Source organism: Nipponia nippon, unplaced genomic scaffold, assembly GCF_047370975.1.
Source record: "Nipponia nippon isolate SJK-2023a ecotype South Korea unplaced genomic scaffold, ASM4737097v1 scaffold_3, whole genome shotgun sequence".
NCBI classification, from domain to species: domain Eukaryota; kingdom Metazoa; phylum Chordata; class Aves; order Pelecaniformes; family Threskiornithidae; genus Nipponia; species Nipponia nippon.
This window is the reverse complement of record NW_028262347.1, coordinates 82,057,109-82,080,617: the sequence shown is the minus strand read 5'-3', so window position 1 is coordinate 82,080,617 and position 23,509 is coordinate 82,057,109. Positions and strand designations below refer to the sequence as shown.

Here is a 23,509-nt window from a genome sequence, read left to right as displayed (position 1 = left end):
AAAACAGCAAATTCGACATGCACTGGTACCTCGGTACAATACCCGAAGTAAGCGATACTCATCAGGGCTGCCTAGAAGGCTGCCCCATGTCCCTGAGAAGGGCAGTAGCAGTGCCCGCTTGCCCTTGGATCTGCACATCGTCTCTCCGCCACTTCTGTGCCATGCAGGGACTCCTCAGCAAGGCAAGACGGATGGCTGAGCTGCATCGCAACAAGAAAGCCGGAGTCACGCTCTGTCCCTGTGGCAGCTGCCCAAACAGGACTATATTTGTTGCACACTGAAGTATAAAACAAATTTCAGCAAGAAGTAGCAGAATACATTTCTTTGAAACACCCAGAAAGCCTATTTGAAAAACTAAACAGTGCCATTTGTTCTAGTCCTGTATGAACTGCAGGGGCTTCAGTGCATTTTTGGGGTCATCAGTGGTCAATTCCTTCTCCTGGCACAGTTAATGACAGATGGTTTAAAGAAAGACGTTCCCCAGAGAGAAGAGGAGGCACCAACCACCTATATTTTGTATTTGTAACCCCTCAGCCTCCAGACATCCTTCCACATGCTGGGAAGTTCACAAGGCAAAACAAACACTTGGGCACTCTCCCTCCTAACTATGCAACCCATCCAACAAGGGCATTATTAAAGATAAACCTTCAAATTAACCAGTTGAACTCTTTTCCTGGTGGCAAGTTCATGGGATTTCCAATTTCACAGCCTTCCCCAGGGTTATCTTTTGAGTCATCTGAGCCTAAAGGACCCTAGGCCATAGCGAGTGAAGCAGAGCTCTTTGGTGCTACTCTGTATAAAGCTCTTTGGCGCAGCTGCCAGAACACCAGACTATAAACCTGCCACATAGCCTGACAGGGGGGCTTACGAGCCAAGTTGCATCCTGTAAGCCCAGCGATCTGCAGCACAGCATCAGAGCAAAATATCCCCCCTCCTGTACAGTGACCCTATAATGTCTCTAGGAAGTAAGAATACTATAGCTGAAGGACGATATCTTCAGCTGGTGCCAACTGGTACTGCTCTGCTGAAGTCAGTAGTGCTACTCTAGTCTGTGCTAGCTGAAAAGCTGAAAGCCTCATAAATTTGCATATGGTACAAAGAGGTACCAGAAACTGAAGGAAGGGTAGAGGAGAGATTATTTTTCTCCTGGTCTATTTGTCCCTTATATAAGTTATGTACCACCTTGAGGATATATACCTGATTGTACTTCTCAGACACTAGCACAAGTTTCGGTGTTCCCAGAAAGGGGATGCTGCTACAGCAGAGCAGCACAGCCTAGGAGGGGGATCCCTTGTTTTCAGTCTCCTCCTGTAAGAGTTTGGAAGCAATTACTCACTGCTCTTTCTCTTTTGCTTGTTAATGCCTTAAGCCTCCACCCCTAGGTTGAAATTCCCTGCATACAGGGAGTCAGCCAAGGCCAATTCAATAATTTCCCCCCTCCCCTCCTCTCGAATTGTGGTTTTCATATTCCTATTCCCCCGCCAACTAGTCAAAACTCTAGCCTTATTGGTTTACACAGTGTATTTACATGCACGAGACTTTCTGAGCAGGGTACTCAATGCATACGTGCTATTCACTTTACCAATTCCACAATTACCCCATGGGATGCTTTCTATTCATCTAGCCTGTTCCAGATAGAGCGAGTATTTCAGCATGCTGGTCATACCTTAACATCAGCACTGACATCAGACTCTAAGCAGTCAACCACCACAATATCACCATTAGGCTGCTGAAGGAAAAAAAAATAATACATACAATACGAGGGAATTTTTCCATTAAGATAATAAGAGAAAATGAGAGTCTGAATTCTGCATGACATCATGCCAGTTTTCAAAACCCATGCTTTAAAAGCAGTTAATCCCTTCCTCTGGGGTTAAATTTGTCCAAATGCCTGGCTGCTACAATGCCTTTAAATGAAACCATGAAAAATACAAGTAGCTAACACTTCTGGGCTGTGAGCCTGTAAAACAGTTGCAGTAACAATTCATCTTGTAACACCATATATACAGTAGATTAATTTGTTACTAAATTAGCCAAAGTCACCCTCAGATACACACCAAGATCTCTAAATCTCAATTTATATGGAAAATGTCCTTAGTTGTTCTTTTAACTGGAATATCTGAGGTTTGGTAAGCTTGTAAGATTTACAGTTAAAAATAAAATAAAATATAAAATAAAATATAAAATAAAATATAAAATAAAATATAAAATAAAATATAAAATAAAATAAATCAACCATAATTGACGACCCTGGAGCAAAGGCAGGAGGAGGCCAACAGAACAGAAATGTAGCTTTGAGTGGACATCAGACAAAATAGCCCCACCACTGTGCTCTCCATTCAGGCAAGAAAGGGGAGAATCAAAGTCTATTGTTAACCCCAAAGTGATGAAGCACCATGAATGTGTGCGTGTACAAATATACACCAATATATGCACCCACTTGCATATATCCACCAATTACATCTGTTCTGACAGGAAAACATTGATGTACTGAGAAAAGAGCAGAAGCAAACAGGAACGGACAAAAGATGGGAAATATCCTCTTAGGGTGGGTAGACAGTTGCCAAAAAAAAAAAAAAAGAAAAAAAAAAAGGAAAGCCATCTTTCTCACGTGTGTGCGTTCTTACAACTAATGTCTTGATTTGTTAGTTCTTATACAGCTAATATCTTGATTTTGAATCACTTGTCTTGTAAGTGTCCATGCTTTTATTCCTAAAAAACAATTGCCTGTTGGTATAAATCCACTTACTTCAGCAGTTATGACAATAGAAACAAGAGACATTGTTTGCCAGATGAGATTTAAACAGCATAAGTCATTATTTTTGCAGATTGAGGCCTTGCCTTTACAGAAGGCAGCAAACACAGACACTGTGCTGCTGCTTTACAGTTTAGGAAGCAATTTCATCCCTCTCGCCTTCTGTAATAAGACAGAAATGGTACTTTCTGTATTTGCATCACAAGCATGTAAGCAAAGATAAATTAATTAATGCCTTCTGCTCTGTGCACAGGGCTGGTCTAAGGTCCTAGGAGGTTTACTAATGATGAAGTTTACTAATGACAGACTTCCTGAAATGCTCCTGCAAGAGCACAGGTTTCCATCCAGGATCGCAACTGTTAAAAATCTTTCCACTGCCCAACTGAGACAGCATCCAGAGTCAGCTGGAGCTTCTGTCTTCAAGGCTGACCCCTGTAGGATTGTCCTAAATTAATTATTTTTTTGAATTAAAATACCACCAGGGTTCATTTAACATTTCAACTTGATACAACTGTTGGTAAACTGTTCCAACAATTAATGCCACATCATGTTAAAAATACACACTGTAAGTCGGGTTTCAGCTAGCCCAGATGCAGTCTTCAGACAGTGGATTATATGAAAACTTAAGAAATATCTATTACCACATTTTCTCCACATACTTGCCTGGACAGTCAGTTCAAGCCAGTTCTCCACCATCCACTTATTAAATCAACTGAGCTCCCAGATTGCCTCCCTAAAGCACATTTCTCCCCATTTTAAATGGTTTTCATGGCTTATCTCTAACTCTCCCCAGAGACCAGAATTCGTGCTGCCCTATGAATACAATATTGCCTTTCTGGTCCACATCCCTCCCTCCCTGCACCAGCATCTTCTACCAGCTCACCATGTTAAATAGCATAAGGCAGAGAGAGATGCTATCAAGACTCTACCAGAAACAAACCTTCTCAGAAGGATGATTATCATTTGGCAATGTATAATCAATGGGATGAGCACTTAGTTGCTGGGGGTTTTTTTGCATCATTCCAGGTTTTCTAGTCACTGAAATGATGAATGCTAGATGTTGGCTGCCATTGTAAGTAATGGGAAAAGGAAAAAAAAAAAAAAATCACATTATCTTTTCCTAACGAAAACTCTTCACATTTAGAACAAGTTATTTTGACACAAAACCAGGTTATATTAGTGCTGTCAAAGTACAGATCACCAGAAATACCAACCAGCAAGGGGAATCTTATCCATTAAAATATTTTTTTCCATCAATTTCAACTTTGGTGGGACTTCAACTTTCATATCTACCAGAGATTCAATCACTATATTCACATTGGCCTTCACTTAAAATATTTATGCATGCTTTCAGTCTCATTAATTTAATTCTCTTTTGAATATGGGCTACAAAAAGGAAATTTCTCTGACTAAATGCTACTACACCCTTTCTAGTGTCAGGAAAGTTCTGCACACAAACAAAACAGTTGTAAAAGATTGGGAAGAGTGCTATGAATTAAAACAAATTGCATAGAGATGCCAGTTCCCATTGAAGAAGAGGAAGTTTCTGAAGGTCTCCACTAGGAAGAGTAGTACCCAAGACTGAAGTCTTGGCCCATGGAGGTTCATTACACTGTGCCAAGGGGAGCCAGGATTTTACCTTAAATGTTTATTCCATTTTCTTAATCACTTTTGAAAAAGAAAGGTTGTGTATGGATGTGACTTCTATTTAGCTCATTTTTCTAAAGCTGAGCAAGAAACAACTCTAATAATAAGCAGATCGTTAAGACAAAGTCACGTGTTTCTCTTTCTGAAATGCTGATTTACCCCAGTACAAAACAGAGCATGTTACTCATTGTAGAGGACAATTAAGTCGCAGAAACATTCACTGCTCACTGGGAACAATTGGCACCATTATGTGATCAACAAATCCATGTCTTATGCGCATTCCCCACCACCACCCTTTTTATCCTGCAGTCATCTAATATAAGCACGGGGGATGGGGTGGGGGGAAGCTCAGATAGATTGTGAAATTTGCTTCTAGGTCCTGTTTTTTGCTCACATATTGGGATACAGTACATATCCTAAAATCACAAGACTAATACAAGAACTAGGAAATTCTAGAATACTAATTGGTTCTTTCTCATATGCCTTTAGATTTTTTTCTAACATCCAAGATTAGCATTTACAAGATTTTATTCACAAACATGAAGGCTAGAGATTTACTTCAAGAAGAAAAACAAAGCTGAGATAGTCACAGAAACTCCCAATTCCCATATTCGGCATTCAAATAAAAGATAAAACCCTCCAAATACTATAAGATTCCAAAATAACATCAGGCAAGTTGACAATGCAGATGCAGGGATGCGGGGGGAGTGTCTCCCACTGGACTGTTCCAAAAATTATGGGATTTTATAGAAATTATATTACAAATTAAAAATACCCTCTAAGTTTAACTTGAGCACTCTCTTTTAACAGAAAGACATGGGTCAAGCGGTCCAATTTTTTTTTTCAATTTGGAGTGGGACAAAAACTGTGCAAAAATTGCATTCTGATAAAAGTTTAGTTTTTGAACAGCCTCAAAGTTGAGACCTACCTTGGGCTCACTTTTTTTTGCGAGCACATTCCCAAAGATTTTATCTTTAGAACAACAACAACCAAAAAAAAGACTGTATCTTGCTTATCTATGTTTGATTGCTTGACATAATACTGGTCATAAATTGTTCCAAAAACAAGAAACAGTTAAAAATTATGCTTACTTCCTGTATCAAACAAAAGTAATCAGAATATATTCTTTTTTCCTTCCCTTGCTTAGCAGAAAAATGCATGGTATTTAGAAGGAACAGTGCCTGAGGATTTATGCAAGCATGGATAGATCTGTATTTTTTGTTTATTTGCTTTTTACTTTTGTTCACATCCTTCTTCTGTTTCGTTTTTCCCTATTCACAGCACAGGCCCCACACCCTACTTACTGGTGTTGAAACAGTTCTGGAAAAACTCAGGTCCAAACACACATGCAATGCCAAGCTACTGACCCCAGCAGTCTGACATGCTTTCTGGAAGGTGAGATTCAAGCATGGATATACAGAGAACTCAGGAAGGCTAGGGCAGATTTTATAGCACATACGAAATAGGCAAAAGTCAAGTTTATTCTGAACCTAGTGGGCTGAGAGAAGAGTACACCCACCTTTTGGTCTTGGTGTTCAGGTTAATTACCATGGTGCTTGCAATGCCCTTCTCGCTCTTTCCCATTTCACCTTTCAAAAAGAGGAAATCATCTTCCCTGGAATTTCAGCTGGAAAATGAATGCCAAGGGTTTCCAAAAGTTAACGCACCTTCAGTCATTTTACTTTTATACAGGCTATTTAATGAACATGCTGTGACATACATTCTTCTACATACATTAATCATTCCATGTACAACTCTATTTATTTTTCTCTCTCCTTCTTCCCCCAATTTGAGAAAATACATCCCAGGTCATGTCATCACTTTCAGACTCTTGGGAAGACAGGAAGGCAGAGGCACACAGAAGGTATTATTATAACAGGTGCCACTACTAATTGCATAAATATAATTTTATAGCAATTGCAGTGATGGCAGAAGTGCCAAAACTGATTTCAGGGAGCTTTTTGCCTCATTTATAAGTAGTAAACATTCACTACTTTGGTTAACACTGTAAGCCAAATAAATTAATTGCTTCTTTAACATGTAGAACCATCGATTACTCTATACAGGATAATGGCAAAAATGGAATAACTTCTCGATAAGTAAAAAAAAAAAAATTGAAAACATTTTTTTTCTATTATAAAACATATTATAGTGTAGGCATTTCTTTGGGGAAACAAAAAAAAGAAAAAAAGACCTCGAAATTATCTAAAACAGTGTATTTTACATCAGGAGCACAGCCACATCTCATTCATTAAAAGACAACATGAAACTTAGTTCTTATAAGCACATAATGATTTTCTTCCAGACTCAAAAGCACTGAGCCAATTACATATAATTAGAAGTGGAAACACATCCCACAACAAGTGTTTTATTTACAAAGGGGAAAGAAAAAGACTTCCATTATAGACTTCCTAGTAGTACCTACGAGACCACTCACAGACCAACGTCCCATTATGTTAAGCACTCTACAAATACAGGACAAAAAACTCTGTCCAAACCCAAAGCATCAGTAGGGAGACAACAGAAGGAACGCTTGAGCAAGGTAGTTTTGCTGAAAACATTTTACGGATGATTGAGTAGACCTTAGCATGGTTTGGGAATTTACTAGCTTTACAAGTAAATTAAGCTTTAAATATTTTAACACTACTTTTAGCTATTTGTAGCTTCATGGTCTAAAATTTGTAACTTGAGTTATAGCAAAAAGGCCTTTTTAGAGAAGACAAACCAAAGAAAGTGTTCCTCAAAGAAAAGCTGAAAAGCATTAAAGCCTGAATTTCCAATAACTAGAACTAGTGAGAATCAGACTAGCATCAGTAAGTACAAAATGACAAGCATGGGCAAAAACTCAGTCTCTTCAGAGACTTAAAATTAAAAACATCCAGCTGCCATATTTGTTAAGCAACAAAAAGCAACCTGTATGCCATGTTCATATGCAGAAAGTTCTGTCTTACCATTAAACTACAGAAGGGCTCTGTCCTGAAGCGGTGGTTCTCAGGCACTGAACTGAAGTGCATGCTGAGCTCCTGCCCATGGGACCAGGCTCTTCCAAATCTCTTGGCTGCTAGTTAATGGCTGGGGATTAACAGCACTGGAAACTAAAATTCAAAATTTCCTAAAGGGATGTACTTTAAGCCTGGTTTAAACTTTACTTATATACATATTTTTATATATATTCAATTCTTTGGCCAGTTTTAAGCCAATTATATTCCTATGTGTTTAATGAATATTAGCAGCCTCACATGGATGGGGAGAAATATTGGAAAAGGAAAAACTGAAGCACCCACTCAGCAGTTACCATCATTGCCTCAACTATAAACCAGCAGACGCTTTTTCCCTGACGGCAGTTTGTAAACATAGGAGGGAGCAGGAAGTCCCTGCTCTGTGGGGTGGCTTAGATGACAGCAGGAGAGGCAAAATGTGGAGGTCAGAGAGGGGGGAAGAGAAGCTGTGGTTATTACAGCAGGAATGAGATGCAGGGGCAGAGGGTCCAGATCTGTAGGAAATTTAACTCCACTACTCCCACTGTTCACAAAACTATTTATACATGAATAGCTGTATTTTTTTAATGTTCCATTTGGAAAATCTGACATGGGATTTACAAAGTTCCTGTCCTGTGTTCTGATCGAAAGGACTGCGCAGAAGCTCGAAGCCTGGAAATTCCTGTTAGACCTGTAAAACTCGATGATCTGGTGATAACTGAGATAACTGGGAAACAACGTTTTTGCCATTTAGAAAACTCTTCATTTCCAAGAAGTTTTCATCCCAGTCTGGGAGGCTTCCTAGATGTTCCACAACAGCTTAATCAAGCAGTGCACTGAAAAACAAGGGAATTTGGGCAAGGGGACAGGCTGATACCTAAGCCAAAGGTATCACAGGCACAACGTATTTTCTAGTAAACTAGCATTTTCCAGTGTCAATGCTGGAAAGCCTCTGACCAGCTGTACTGAAAACTTAGGCACCAGAGCTCCTGTCAAACAGTACCACAGTGCCCCTCCTCATCAATTAATTTGCCTAACGGGTAAGGCACCAGGAGAACAAGGAGGCTGTTTGAAGGACTCTCGGTGAGGACAAAGGAAGGCTTGTGAACTTACCCAGAAACGTCACTCGGCCACGCAGGAAGATAAATCTGACAAGGATGTTCTGGGCAGAATAATGCTCAAAACAGTTTGCAGTCTGGTTTTATCTGGTCATTGCTGAACAGTCCAGGAGCTGAGCAGTTCAGTGGCATAAAAGAATGCGCATACTACACACATCATTTATCCTGGTAAAGATTAAAAAGTGTGGTGGCAGGCTGATTTGCTACAGACCACCACCTTATCAGGTGCCCATAAGAAGCAGAACAGGACCTTGATGGTGGCGTGGCTGCAGGACTGCTTGGCATGGACAAGGATGCTGACCAATATTGGTTCACTACTTTCTGTGCTCCTCCTGTCTACAGGTAACTTTTGTCTCGTCTTTTACACACACTGTAAACTATTTGGAGCTGGCACCTTATTCTCAATTTGTACAGCACTTAGCAAAGTAGGGACGAGGTCAACCACTCTACATTACAAATAGCATCAGCACTACACCGGGGTGGGGGGCGGGGAATCAAAACTGAGCTCTACCACATGCACTGAACTCATCGAGTTTAATCCCATGGAATGGAGGGAAGGTAAAGCCTTTGCAAATGATGAAAGACACATTCATATCTAGGCTAGAGTTTACAGCCATCAAGGAGCTAATCACACAACTGACATAAACCCTAGTCTAGACAAAGCTTTGTACACTGAAAGGGGTAAAAATACAGTGCAATAACATGGAAGACAGCTTCACACCCTTCTATAATGAAGGCTGAAATCCTTCCAGCTAAGGCTAGAGAAGACTTTAAGCACCCGAGATTCATGCTGACTTACACTTTCTTAAAATTTCACTGTGCCTTTTAAACACACAGTCTAAGCTTAAAGCCCCTCAGTTGTGGATCTACCAAACGCACACCAGTTATTTACAAAGGTCATTTTGCATATTTGGGTCCCAATTAATGCCAGCATTTATGTTAGCTACTGCACAACAGTGAGAATATGATGGTCCTCAGCCCTGTTTTCTAGAAGTCCTTCACAACCTCGTGCACCAGGTTGGCCAGTCCCCTGATTCTTGCTCTCTCCAACTATTTTAACCAATCTGCATATCCTGTAATGCCTCATGTGGAAAATAACAGAAAACGGCGTTGCACTAGGTGAGAAGAGGGAGAGTAGGAGATTAAGAGACAGGGAAGGAACAAGCAAGCAGTCAAAGGACTGCGAGACCCACACAGTCAATGCCAAGAAGCCAGAGACTCTGAAATCTTCAGCCAGGGTTAAACAACCATCCTGAAAAGTTACTTTAAAAAACGTACACATCCGTACAAAAGAGTAATTTTTAAAAACTCATTGTTCACTGAAAGGTAAGGAATAGCAGCAATAGCTTGTTCTCAGCACTAACCGTGGTTAAAGAAATCTCCAGAGACCAGGGACTAACAAGGTAAGGCAAACTTCTGAAAAGCAAGAAATGCAGTTAAGATTGCTTTTGCTCAACACGAGGCAGAAATAAATCTAAACTTCTACTGCTGTTGTTACAGAGGCTGCTTAGCAATTACTTCTGGCCTTCAAAATAGACCATTTCTACCACAATAAGCCAGGAGGACAGAGCAGGAGGCAGCGTGGTCAGCACCGCAGTGAGTCCAGCCCCGAGCTCCCTGGCTGCCCCGCAAGCTGGGTCCAGCTGTGTTCACCGGCAGAGGGAATAACGAGAGAAGGCTGGCAAGGATGAACAAGGGGGTGTGTATCTTCCCAAAAGCAAACACGCTGTGTTTCAGTGGGGAGTTGTGTTCTGAGGGCTTTCATCTGTCAGATGCCATGACTTTTCTCCCTGCCTCCCTGGCTTTCCTACTCCTCAGCATGTGTATTACTCTTCTGCAACTTCTGCTGCCATAGAATGCATGTTGCTTTGGCAATTATCTTGGCAGATCTTCAGATACAAGGAAAACATCCTTTCTGGCAGGCACAAGCCCCTGCAACATCATGAGATCAAGTACAGCAAGTGCCAGATTAAATCTGAGGTTTATCAATACCGATTTTGGGCAAAGCCTCTACCCAATATACATTACTACCTTTTCCAGCTCAGGATGTGTCAGGGTGGGGTTGCTCTGAAGCACAATTATATTTGCTATAATCCCAGATCAGATGCCTGTGTACTAAAATAAAAATGTCTTCAAACTTTTAAATTTATTTCCCTAGATTTATTTTCAGTACTGATTCAACACTGATACTAGTATCACTGTGATAAGAGAAGGCAAGTTACATTATTCTAACTGTACAAATACAATTCAAACTGTTTGTCTCTGGGAAATGTTTTCTATGCACTTTCAAGTATGGAGGCTCAAAATGACAAGAACACACCTGGATTTGCAACCAGGGGGAAAGTACCTACTGGGTTACTGCTATCTCTGCAAAGAAGCCCTTGAAATGAAAACAAACTAACCGCAAACCACACTAATGGGAAGGCTGTCACTTCTGAATTCAACCGTAGAAATGAAATATAATAGAGGAAAAGAAATATTGGCTTTATTCCCAGACACAAAAAGTAAATCATCTGCAGAGAGAATGACATTCCTCTCCTCCCCTTCATCTCAAACCAGATATCAGATCTATGGAAGTGAGTATACAGAAACTTTCCCACCTTTTCACAATCCAACTTAAGAAAGAAAGAAAAGAGGGAAAAAAACCCAAAACTGAACAGCCATATATGCTTTGGAGACTATACATATCTATTAAATACATGATAAAATTATCTGCAAAATTTAACAGCTTCCTGAAGTTAAACAACAAAATATGTAATCTCAGCAATATCAGGAATCTCAGTTCAGCTGTAAATTTCCACAGGTTCCTTGGAGAAACTGGGGTGTCCACATAGAAGGTATTTTGTGAAATTTTATTTATATATATACATAAAGGTCTGAGGAGGAAATATTCTCAGTTTCCTGACCTGGTATCTCAAGCTGGACACCTAAAAAAATATTAAAACTCATTACCCCTTAAGTCTCCCACCCCGGTCTCAGCAGCTCCTCGGGAAGCACAGTCCCCCCACTCCATCCCCCTGACTGACCCAGTCGCAGCAGCCAAGGCAAGGCAAAGAGTTGCCCCCTCTCAGATGTGTGGCCACAGACTTTTAAAGGACGAGAACAAGTGGCAAACAAAGTAGTAATAATATCTGTCACAAATATCATGTAACTGGGCTTTTTTAGCTTTGTTTTTGTATCGTCTAATACAAGGCTTGAGCCCATGTTCTGTGAAGCCTAGGTAGAATCAAGCACTTGAACAACACATATTTGCAAGTGTCCGTTCCTATTTAGACACCAAAATGAATGACCTCGAATTAGAAGTGGAGACTTTTTGAAATATGCATTTCTAATCCAGGTACTCAAATGGGATGAGGGACTTTCCTGAAAGCTTTGCTACCAAGGGGCAGCTGAGCAGTGGAAAACCCAGCTTTCACACATTCGTTACCTCTGCAGTCAGAAAAGAATAGCTGTATACTCAGCTCTCACAGCCTTCTGAAGAATATATTCCAGTCCTCCAGAGCTCTGGTATCTGGCAAATTTTCAATATTGCATACTTGCTGACTATCCTAGTGTGCTCCAGGATAATGCTGAATTATGAACCCAGCCCTTTGCACAAAGCATTCCCGTATTCTTTTGAAAAGACTTCCCTCCTCCACCCAGAAAGTTACAGAGGCGATCCAAGCCCCACTGTGGAAATACCAAGTTTGTGTTCTAGCTAAGAGGAGCACCAAGCAGGGAGAACAGAGGTTTACAGAGAAAAAAGGGACAAGCCAGGAGCCCTGCTGAGAAGTGAGAGCAGAGAGGGTGCTGGGACCACATGGAAAAAAGCTGTGCCTCTCATCCTTTCCGTGTAAAGAATTGAGAGCAAAATGCGCAGGAAATGACAGTGCTCAGGTCAGAGATAAGCAAGAGAAGCATGAGTCTGGAGGAAGCAAAAGAACTCAAGGTAAGCAAGTATGCAACAACTAGGTTAAAAAATAGATTAAAAAAAAAAAATCAAATAGATCAACAATCAGATGGACATTTACCTTAGTACTGCCTCTTACAGGCTGACTGATACTTGCTATGCCCTAAACTGCAATCTCAAACCATTAACGTCTTGGGATGAACACAGGGGATATTTTTTTAACCTCATAAGATACCTGGTAGCCACCTTCTAGCTGGGCTGGCCCATTCTTCTCTGGCATCTCTGCACAGGAGATAATTTGAAGGATGTGATGGGTGGTTAAGTCAAGAGCATGAGCAAGAAAATTTTCCTTTTCCTAAGGAAATTATTAAGCTGGAAGGGAGAAGGGGGCAGCGCTCCGCAAGCCCCCTCTCAGCCCTTGCAGGCCAGCCAGCACAAGGAAGCAAGGTACTGCACAGAGCCAGCCTCAGACGCCTACTGCCGGTGTGTGACAGAGCAGTGTCTTGCACGGCATCAGGCCATTCATGCAGGATAAAAGGGTGCCATTCTGCAGGGTAAATATATAGGTGGTCTCTTCAGTTCAAGGCTGAGCCATGGCAATTCCACTGTTACTGCCTATGCCACACTTGATATATTAGAAACCAACTTCCATTCCTGTCTGTCTAGCATCTTTTATGATTACTGAAGGCACAAAGGTAATTTTAAAGAAAATCAAACATCCCTTTCTGAATATTTTCTGTGACTTGCTTTGGAATAAAGATACTTGGCAAAATCTTCAAGCTTAGCAATTTAAGTAAGTTAAGCACTTAATTCCAAGTGTAGAGACTTAAATACAGATATCCACACACCTGACTCACTGCTGAGCATTTATAAAAGAGCCTTATTTTTAATGAGAACAAAGCCCTGGAAGTTGAAGACACTGAGAACATCCGAGAATTACAGCTTAAGTCAATACTAGACTCCGACACTGAACAAAATCAACCCGTTCTTGCTTTATATATAGCTAACTGGTTAGCAATTCCAGCCAAACATTTTCTCAAGTTTCCATAATGAGTCATACCAAACATTGGTTAGCTTCATGGCAACAAGTTTGTATGCAAGTAACGGAAGGTAAAAATAAAATAATTAAAAAAATGCAAACCTGCAGTATTTATGTAAGATCTGTATCTGCACTTAATATTAACTAGACATGTCAGATTTTATACCACATTAGAAACCATACCTAGACAAGCAGAACCGAGGTTTATTTCGTGTATAGCTGTTTTCAGGTTCAGATACATGATAGGTTATTAGCAATTTTTAGGAACAAGTTGACTTACTATAAATCAAACTCTAATATCAATGAAGCTAGCAAGGAACCATAGAAAGCACACATACAAGCAAGATCATAGTATTCTCTTAGGTAGGTGATTTATTGCTTGGCATTTCTTGGAAGTTTTCGGGCCATCAGTAGCCTAGAGTCACATGCCAATTTTGAGACACACCTCACACACTGCCTCTGCCTACCGGCATTTGAAGACTGGTTGTTAACATCAAAAACTCTACTGGTCTTTTTCCCCAAGACACTCTAAAAGGTCTACTGCTTCTATTTTATTTTTTTTTTTCTAGCTAGATATTATCCAGGTTTGGGCCTACTTTACCTCAGTGTGTGGAGAGACTACCCCTCCTTCCTCCAAAAGGAGTCTTCACAGGCTTTATTAAGCAGCTACAATCTTTTGGGAAAATAAGAATACTTAGTCTAGTCCTGAGAAAGCATGCCTTCAGGTATCTCAAAAGACTTCTGAAGAGCACATAATTCCCCCCTAGTTTAATTATGCTGATTTTTAACATTTTTCCTTTTCAGTTTGGAGTCAAAATCAATTGCCTTCTAAAGAGACTTCTCCAGAGTCAGCTCTTCCTCATACACTTTGGCTTTAGAACACTCAACTTGCAACTCCTAAAAGAGATTACAACTTTTTTGGAAATACTCACTGCTTACTCTAAGAACCAGGCTCCCTCAGAGTGATTTGGAGGTGAACTCATTTGCCCCTTCATACTACATTAAGTCTAAAAAAAACCCAACAGTGCTTTAAACCCTGAAAGCTACAAGGCTGCTTGATCAACTGCAAAACTAAAGTCACCTGTTATTCTGACCTAAAGCAATGAGCTGCTCACACAGGAGAAAAATTGGTATTACTTATTATCTCAAAAGGGTCAACCAAAGTTATAGATCCAACACATCTTTTGAGCAATGATATCTGATATTATGGCTATGCACAACACAAATATAATTTGAAATTTAGTAGTGAGCTGAATAAGATAACATCTTAAATCAAAACCAAAGGATTTTAATTATGTCAGTGCAAAAAGAATCAAAATAATGTGATGATACTTATTTACCACTTCTTTAACTTCTCAGGTGGAGACTTATTTCAGAAAATATTACATAAACAAGACATAAAATTTAGAGAATCTAACTGTGCCCCCTTGAGAAGTATGCAGAATATGCAAAAATGTACATACCAAGCCCCATTTCTAAGGGGGCTTTCAATCCTTATTTCATGACTTGATAGATATGGAAGAGAGGATTTTCAATTAAACTCTATCTTGATCCTTGTTTTCATTCACCAGTTTCATCTGAGGTGTCATCAAAGGAGGTTGTGGCATTGACTAAGAGAAGCTACAGTTGTTAGTGACCAGCAAAGTTAAGTTCACCTAATGGCTGATCAAGCAATCATAAGACCTGTGGTTTTGCTCCACTATGAGAAAGTTTCACAAGTTATGTCAACATAAGTACAGTAACAGCTATGCCTTTAAAGAAAGATTTTCAGTTTAATGTAATACAAGCTGAAGTTGAGATGGGAAGAAATACAATACCATAGCTTTAAAAACATACCTTACTCTTTGAAAACCTTGCCTTTCCATGGAAACAAGCCTTCCTGAGTGGCACCACAGGGCATATGCTGGCCCAGATTTCTTCAGGAGGGTTTAATTAATCATTGTTTAATCAATGATGATTTGAGGAGCAGTTGGAGAAATGTGTGCCCATCATTTCAAGGCAGCGTGATTCATAGGAAGAAACACAGGAGAATAGTTATAAGATACAAAAAATAGCACTCCTTTACTTTACCCACCACGTTTTGAGAGAACGTTCCCTAGCCCCTAATGGTATTATATGGAAAAGAGAAAGCTTGTTCAGCAACCTGTTCATACGGAAATTCTTGCTTTGGTTCTGGATTTAATGTAAATATAGCCCTGTTTGGGCACTCACTGCAAGAAGACTAGGCTATCAGCTCAAATTTGGTGTGACCTCCCTCTTCTAAATTGGATCACAACATCCAGAGTTTCCTTATCTTGGCTTTTGCCTCTCTTTTACCTATTCTAAAGAGCAGGCCCCAGTATATGATGTATACCTTTCCCATGCTATTTCTTAAACTCTAATATTTTTTTCAAGAAAGGAGGGAGTTGTTTCCATTTTACAATGCTTGAAATTCACGGGCAGATTGTAGCAGCCTTATTTCTTACTCCTTCTCTTGAAGATACAGATTGGTTTGCCTCCAGCAGGTCTTGATGATCTATGCTTCTCTGTTTCTATCTCTGAAATAAATAGATAAATGTCCAAGTAAGCACAGGCACCAAAATAATCCAAGCAGATAAATTTCAGCTCCCAACAACACATCTATCACCTGTACAGAGTCTCCTGTACCAGCTTCCCAGCTGATATATGTTTGACAACAGCAATTGTGGGTGGTCAAACGCTCTGGACTGGTGAGGACAGTGAGGGTATCCATTGTGTCATGCTTTTCAGTAGCAGCTGTAGCAAAATAAATTGCACAACATGTTGCATATGCTAGCTGGATGCCTGCCCACAATACTTTGCCTTCCACTCTTACAACATTAAAAAAAAAAATAGTGGCAAAACTGCATGAGATTGGCATTATTTTCCAAAGCCTGAGAAGACACTCGAGTACCTCCTGGTAATTTCAGAGATAAATGCTCATCTGCACTTTAAAAGACGGGTCCACTAGAAGCACATTTCAGATCCTGGCAGCTGGTTTTCAGGTGCAACATAAGGCAAAGTAGATGGTTAGATGCCTTCCTTACGTAAAAAGATAAGCTGCAACCCAACACCACATTGGTAATTAAAGTCCTGTTAAGAGTTTTCCTATGAATGATAATAATAGGCCTCCTGTGACACCGGCCAGGATTACCTATACGCTGTGCTATAAAGCAGCAGTTCCCACCTGAGGACCTTGAACATTGTTTCAGGTCTTCAAGAAAGATTTTGTGAAGTAAAAAAAGAGATGCTGATGGAAAGGGGAAGTAATTTTTCACAGGCTTTCCAAGCTATGAAGCAATCTGCAGCATGATCAGTAGGAAATGATCACAGACCTCATGACGACACTAGGAGTCTGTAACCAGAAATATTTGAGAAAGCCTATTCTTGCTCATGTGATCATCTCACAGAAACTATTAAGGTCAATGACTTTACTAGAATGGAAAAAATAAACAGTTTGATTTGAAATATAGTTCCATAACACTTTTTCTCAGACCTCAAATGACTTCTTTAGAGCTGACAGGTTCAAAGGAACAATACTCACTACTCCTGTAACTTCTGTTCAACACTCTTTCCTCCTCAGTTCTCAAGACAGAGTTAGAAGAAACTGAAGGGAGAAAAGGAACAGCACCAAGAAAATATGAGAAGAATTTGAGAACTGAATTGGAGTAGGGAGGGAAGGATAAGGAATAAGAGAGAGAAAATAAATTAATAGAATAAAACATAAATCTCAATCCTAGAAACAGCTTTTTTTGATCCACACACTCAAAGCTATGCATGGTTGCTTTAATTACCAAAGAGTGGTTTGCAAGCTTAAAATCAAATCCATGTGTTTGCAAAATAAAGAAGTTGAGATCAGTACTGGAAAACGGAGCCAGTCTTATCTAGTCCATCATTAATTAAACCTATGCTGGAATATCTATTTAGATCAGCTCCCTCAGATGAGTGCTATTTCAGAATTAAAAAAGATTGAACTTCACCCACAAGTGCTGTGCAGTTACCCAGAAATAAAACCCTTTCCTGTTCAGACAGAGGGCTTAGGTAGGAGGTTACTCTGCAATAGCTAATCTAGAATAGCCACTAGGAAATTAAGTCATGCTAATTTTCAGTGAGGATAGAGCTTATGGAGCCTTTTTGTGTACCGTAACAGATCCTAATACTAAACCTCTACTGCTAAAAAGGAAAGGCATTTTCTGATTTTTTTTATTATTTTAATGTATGTTTTTTATTGTTTTGATATAATTTTTTTGTTCTTGGCACTTGCATAAAGAAAGCTTATTTTCTTTCTGAGAAGACAGTGGGAAGAATCTCCTGGAACACTTCTGCATAACTGAAAAATTGGGGGAAAATATCCCCACTTTCTCAATTGTTAAACATTACTTTTCCTGCTTTCTTAAATTGAATGAAAGTTAAAAACCTAGCATTTTAAAGCTCAGTCACATAACTCTAATGTTCTTAGTCGGGTGTGAAAAATATTTAGACTTATACATACAAAAGGATTTATAAACATGGTTGATTGAGATTCTGCCAGAGTGTTCAGACTGGTTTGCATCAGAAATTTAAATTGTAAAATTCTTAATGTAACCATGAATCTCAGATTAAAAATAATTTCCCCACTAGCCACCTAGCAGCACCATGAAGGAAAGCCCAAGTATCTCCCTAACCCGTGCTGTTTGTCTCTCCGTGAGTTGGATCGTGTGTGAGAGGGACACCAGGACTGCCAGGGGAATTTGGGGAAAAAGCCTGGAAATCCACCTCTGGTTGCCCCAGCAGAGCATCCCGGCAGCCCTCCCACCAAGCAGGCATGGGGGAAACGCGAGGGAATTTGCACCACAGGGTGCAGGATGCCAACACCTAGGAAAGGGGCAGAAAGGAAGAATGGAGAGAAAGGAAGAAGCAGAGGGAGCATGGGGACCAACAGACCTGACAACAGCGTTGGGAACCCTACATGACAAAATGTGAACCAAACACCTTCCCCATGGTGCCACTGCTGCCTCCCAATCCACATCCCCTGAACTTTCTCCTCTCGACTTGGTCAAACAAATAGATGTAGCCAACATGCAGCTCAAGCCAAACAGATGCGGTGAACATATTGACTACCATGAAGAGACCCATGAAAGATTACGGAGCTCCTCATGGGAACAGAATAAAAACCAGAAATATTTTCAGAATTGGGACCGTAACTAGTAATCATGTTTAAGAGGCATTTGGACAATGCCCTTAATACCATGCTTTAACTTTTGGTCAGCCCTGAAGTGGTCAGGCAGTTGTACTAGATGATCGCTGCAGGTCCCTTCCAAATGAACTATTCTATTCTGTTCTGTTCTATTCTAATCACTTTATTTTGAAGGGGGGAAAAAAAAGCCTCCAGAAAGACTATTAAACACAGGCAACTGTTAGCTCTCGGTAGAGCACTAGTTTGAGTAGCCATGCCACTGGGGCTGCTGCACAGCACTGAGTAAACCACTTTCTGATCCATTCTGCTAATAGTCTGTTTGAGATACACACTAGTACCTGATACATAGAGTAGTGTTCACATTTTAACTGAAATACTATTAAACGTATGCAGGTCGTCACTCCAGCAGCGCAGAAGTGCTAGAGAGTAGCCCTGGGGCAGCAGCACTTGGAAGAAATCTCAGATGTTTCAAAAGCTGCATGTATAGGACTTATTTCTTCCACTGGACATACAGATGAAAACCAGGGACAGCTTAGCGTGAAGTACAGAATAAAAATGCAAGCGAGTGGATATCACCAGTTTACGCTAGCCACTCACACCAGGGGAAGCTTTTCTGTTTAGAGCAACAATTCATTCTAAATGGCACCTCGTCAGACTTCCAGTCAAGGGGTACGATTTAGAGTCAGTCACCTTTGGTGGACATTGGCGCCTGCCCATCAGAATAATGAGGAAACATGTGGTGGCCTTTGTTTTCTTGGACACGAGACACAGATCTCGAGCCATTTCACTCTTTTCTGATTCTACCTGTATTTCTCTCTCATGCACTTGAAAAGCCAGGACTTTTTTCCACTTTGTTCCACAAAAGTCCTAGATGACCCTCAGTGGCCTGATTTTTAATCTGACATCTAGAAAGGTTTGCCCTAGGTCACCCCACACCCTGCAGTGCTATATTATAGCAAGTATATCACTGCTCTATGTATCAGGTACTAGTGTGTATCTCAAACAGATGTGGCACATCGTGGGTCCCTGTTCTCAAGAACCCACCTAACTGCATGCACCTCGATAGCAGCCACAGCCTGTGGCCCCACTTCTGTCCTCTGGTCTTAAAATAATCTCATATATACCAAGAGGGCTGACACATACAGACATCAAAATAGTAGTTAGATGAATCACACTTAGAGCTGCATATGTGTTACAGTCATGATTTCCAAAAAGGCATTTTGCAACCCTTCATAGTCACAGCATTTGTCCCTACCAACAGCCTGCTGTTTATTAAAGCTTTGGGCTCCCATCCTACAGACACAAGACTGCTCACGTATTGAAAGCCAGATACAAGTATTACTATCTGCAGCATGAGGGTCTTAAATGGTAATTTCACTTGAAAAGGAGCTAAACTGTAGGCTACATATTCAATGGTGTTAAACTGCTTCTATGAAAAATGAAGAGGCATCAAGACTATTTTTTTGTATTCCGTGACAATTAAAAAAGCAGGTGTGTTTTCTTTTCCCTAAGTAAAACTATGACATATTCCACATCCTTCCTTCCTGAAATGACCTACTTTCATCATTGGTAGTATTAATAGAGTCTGAATTATTTGGAACTGATGCTTATACTTTGACTACAAGTTTAAATTTAAACAACTAAGAACAAAATATTTTTGCTTTTTATCCCATGCGTTTTATCTCAGAGTTTGAAAGTGATAATTGGTTATGAAACAATTTTATAAGGGTTCCTAAATTCACATTGAGATTTTCAAGTTGCTCTCCTGACATTGTCAGTACTAACGTATCGTACACAAAGGTCTTATGCCAAATATTTGCAAGGATGTGCCTAAATCTCTTCTAATCTTCTTCAAATCGTAGTTAAAAAAAGTGAATTGAAAACATAGAAAATGAAGAGGTCTGGCTTCAGGCCTTTACTTCCAACTACACTTCCAGTTATAGAGGAAGACTTAATTTCTAGTGAAATCCCATGGGGCTTTGTGGGTTCTTCAAAGCCTTTCTCTCATGGCAGAAACCAGACAAACTTCCGAGATGCACAGATTTACTCACAGCATGCGGTCTTCCAGAATTTATCTGTTATGGATACCAAACACCAAACACTTTTCCTCCAGCAGTGGAAAAAGGTCAGTGCCTTTGACATAGTGTTATCAGCATAACTAATCCTATGAGTCATTTTTGCAATGGAATGAAAATCTCAACTCTCCAGCTCCAAGACCTGCCTCTCCCTCGCAGCCCCAGATGTGAAAGCCAGCAGGAACCACCTACCCATCACGGCTCTCTCCCATATATCACGCCACTCCAAATTATTGCTGCATTTAAAAGAACCACAGTAAGTACCTGTAAAATTTGCTTGAAAAGGTTAGGCCTGAAGAAGTAAGGCAATTAACCTGAAGTTTCACAGATGAACTTGGGGATGGATTTTGAGAGGTAAGAGGAAATAAGAAGCCACAGACCCTATGCGGGTGTCATCTGAATCATCCTAAACTCTCAACTCCCTGACAGCAGAGAAGCGATGTGGTCACACAGCCCCCTCCCTCACCGGACGGCCGCATCCAGCCCAGCACACGGTGTACCAGAGTCATCACTTACGCAGCAGAAAAAATTCACTGAAGCTAAAAAGCAAGCGAAACAATCTTTTGTTGTTTTTTTTTCTTTTGTGTACAAAAGAAATTCTTTTTTTTTTTCTTTTGTGTTGCTTGTACAGTCAGAGATGTTATTTCTCTACAAAGAAGAAAACTGGTGTTATCTTTCTCCTCTAATCCACACTTCTCAAGAAACTCTGTTAATCCCTGTCCTTCACTGAGAAAAGCTTTATCTCTCTGTGGTTCAAATCGTTTATCCCTGGCTGTTTAAGGGAGCTGAAAGAAACATTTTAGAAGACCTGAAATTGTTTATGCAAAGAAGGCTAAAGGCACCAATCTAGTTGACACTAGCCCTTCCACATATTTGTAAAGGTAGAGCTATGGGGAAAACAGGTCAAGGAGGCTGTGAACCTCAGTACTTCTGCAGTACTTACCAGTGGTTCCCACCATCCTTTAATACAGTTAGGAGAGAAACACCCTCTCTCCTTTGCCTTCCTACATTAACCACAGGATCAGGGTCCTTTGGATAGTGCAGTCTGAGGGGAAAACCCTTCCCGGTGAGAAGCAAACACTTGTCCTCTTCACTATTGGCCCAAACCAGACATTTAGTTTCACATTAAAATAGCAGAAAATAATTCAGGTTATCTGTATATGAAAACTAAGTTAGTGTCATGTCTAGATGGTTAGAAAGGTAATTTTAAGAGGCTTCTGGTAAACTCAGATTTCTTATCAGCAATATCCTGAGTTTGTGCTTCTCTGTTACAGTAGGACAAAATAACACTTTAACCATCAAGTACAGTTTTAAGTGCAGATTATAAATATTTCATGCAAAATATTTTGGCCTATTATCCCACGTAAATACAAGGTTTTAAAATAATAAATCATTCTGAAGTACTTCTACAAAGGGCATGAATTTCCATTAGTGATTTCTATTCTGCAGAAAATCAGTTGATTACTATCTCATTCCAATAGTCAGAAAAGTTCAGATACGTTCAGAGATGCATCACACTCTCGAAGACTGAAACATAAATGTCCTCTCCAGACCCTTCATATGGAATGAAAAAAAGCCACATAAGCACAAATTCTAACTATTTTCAGTCCATATTCTTGAGAATACTGAAAATGCACAAATCGGTTTCACTTCTTCATAAATCAATTTGCCGGATGAATGGGGAGGCTTTAGTTTTAAATAAGGACAAACTCACAGGAGGTTTTGATCCAACAGATCCATTTCTTGTCTCTGATCAAAAGGCTACCGCCCATGAATTTTAATGGGAGATGCTTTAACACAGTATAAGCATGAAAAGCTTAATAATATCATGGTGGGAGGTTTTTGGGTTTTTTTTTATCCAAAGTTTTTCTTTTATCCCTAACTTTAGAAAGTTAAGGAACGCCATATTAGTGATATTAACTAACAGGCATAAATTCTTAATGGCAAAGTTACACACCCCACCCCTCGCCCCGAAAGCCATACGGAAAATCAGTCCCGGCTCCAGAGTGAGACACAGTACTTACACTCGCTCAGTTTACAGATACCACAAGAGTTTTAGTCGTGTGCACTTACCAGCTTCAGCCCTGCTGGGTCAATGCTGTCGTGGCCAGCCTCCCTCCCTCCCGCTCCCGTCACTGACTTACACCACAAACCGAAATGCTTCAGGTCGAGTTTGCTTCGAGTTAAGCGCCGTTCGCCCTCCTCTCTTGAGTCAAGCTTATCTACTACCAGCCCATTTAGAGACCCCAAACCAGGCGCAGCAGAAAGCTTTTGATGGCATCATTTAACACGCCGCAGCTCCCCACTCCTCTGCTTTTGGACGCTCAGACCATCAGGCCACTTGGATGCTTGGCTACAGCCAGGCACGGTTCACAAAGAGCAAGGCAGCAGCCAGCCGCCCTTCCCACACTCTCCTGTGCCGTTTCTACCCGTGGTGCAGCGGCAGCAGAGGCCTCAGTTTGGCTACACCTGTGCACCCACAATCGTCTTTGCGTTTTTCCTAGGTCTTAATTTTTCTGCCTTGCTTTCGAATGGAAATATATTAATGTTTTGCAACCTGCTTGGGGAAACTGCTGCCCAATTCAACGTCTCCTCCACCGTATTAGCTCTGGAATGTGCTCTATCTTATCATTTATTTTGGCAACAACTCCAACATGTTTTTATTTGCATTTCAGTAAGGCTTTTCTGTTCTTCCCGTTCTGCGTGGGGTTTTTTTGACTCCCGATAACTGCTGAATTTCTAGTCACACTGTATTAAATTAAGGTACTATCCCTCAGTTTTCACTCCTGAGCTAGCAGACTCGGAGGTTGAGTGCTGAACTTCCCATTAAAATCA

At 40.4% G+C, this 23,509-nt stretch overlaps 1 protein-coding gene across 2 annotated transcripts in view; it reads right to left on the bottom strand.

Moving 5' to 3' along the window:
• VWF (von Willebrand factor) overlaps positions 1–23,193 on the bottom strand; it is a 175,323-nt gene extending 152,130 nt beyond the window's left edge. The window contains exons 1-5 of one of the 2 annotated variants that reach the window (XM_087766218.1): positions 22,819–23,193; positions 16,053–16,180; positions 15,892–15,963; positions 15,263–15,342; positions 5,922–6,029 (exon numbers count right to left, since the gene is read on the bottom strand). The gene's annotated coding sequence lies outside the window, so the exon portion shown is untranslated. The remainder of the gene's footprint in view (positions 1–5,921; positions 6,030–15,262; positions 15,343–15,891; positions 15,964–16,052; positions 16,181–22,818) is intronic. The other variant, XM_087766219.1, reaches the window with a different exon arrangement.
• Positions 23,194–23,509: the final 316 nt, after the last annotated feature.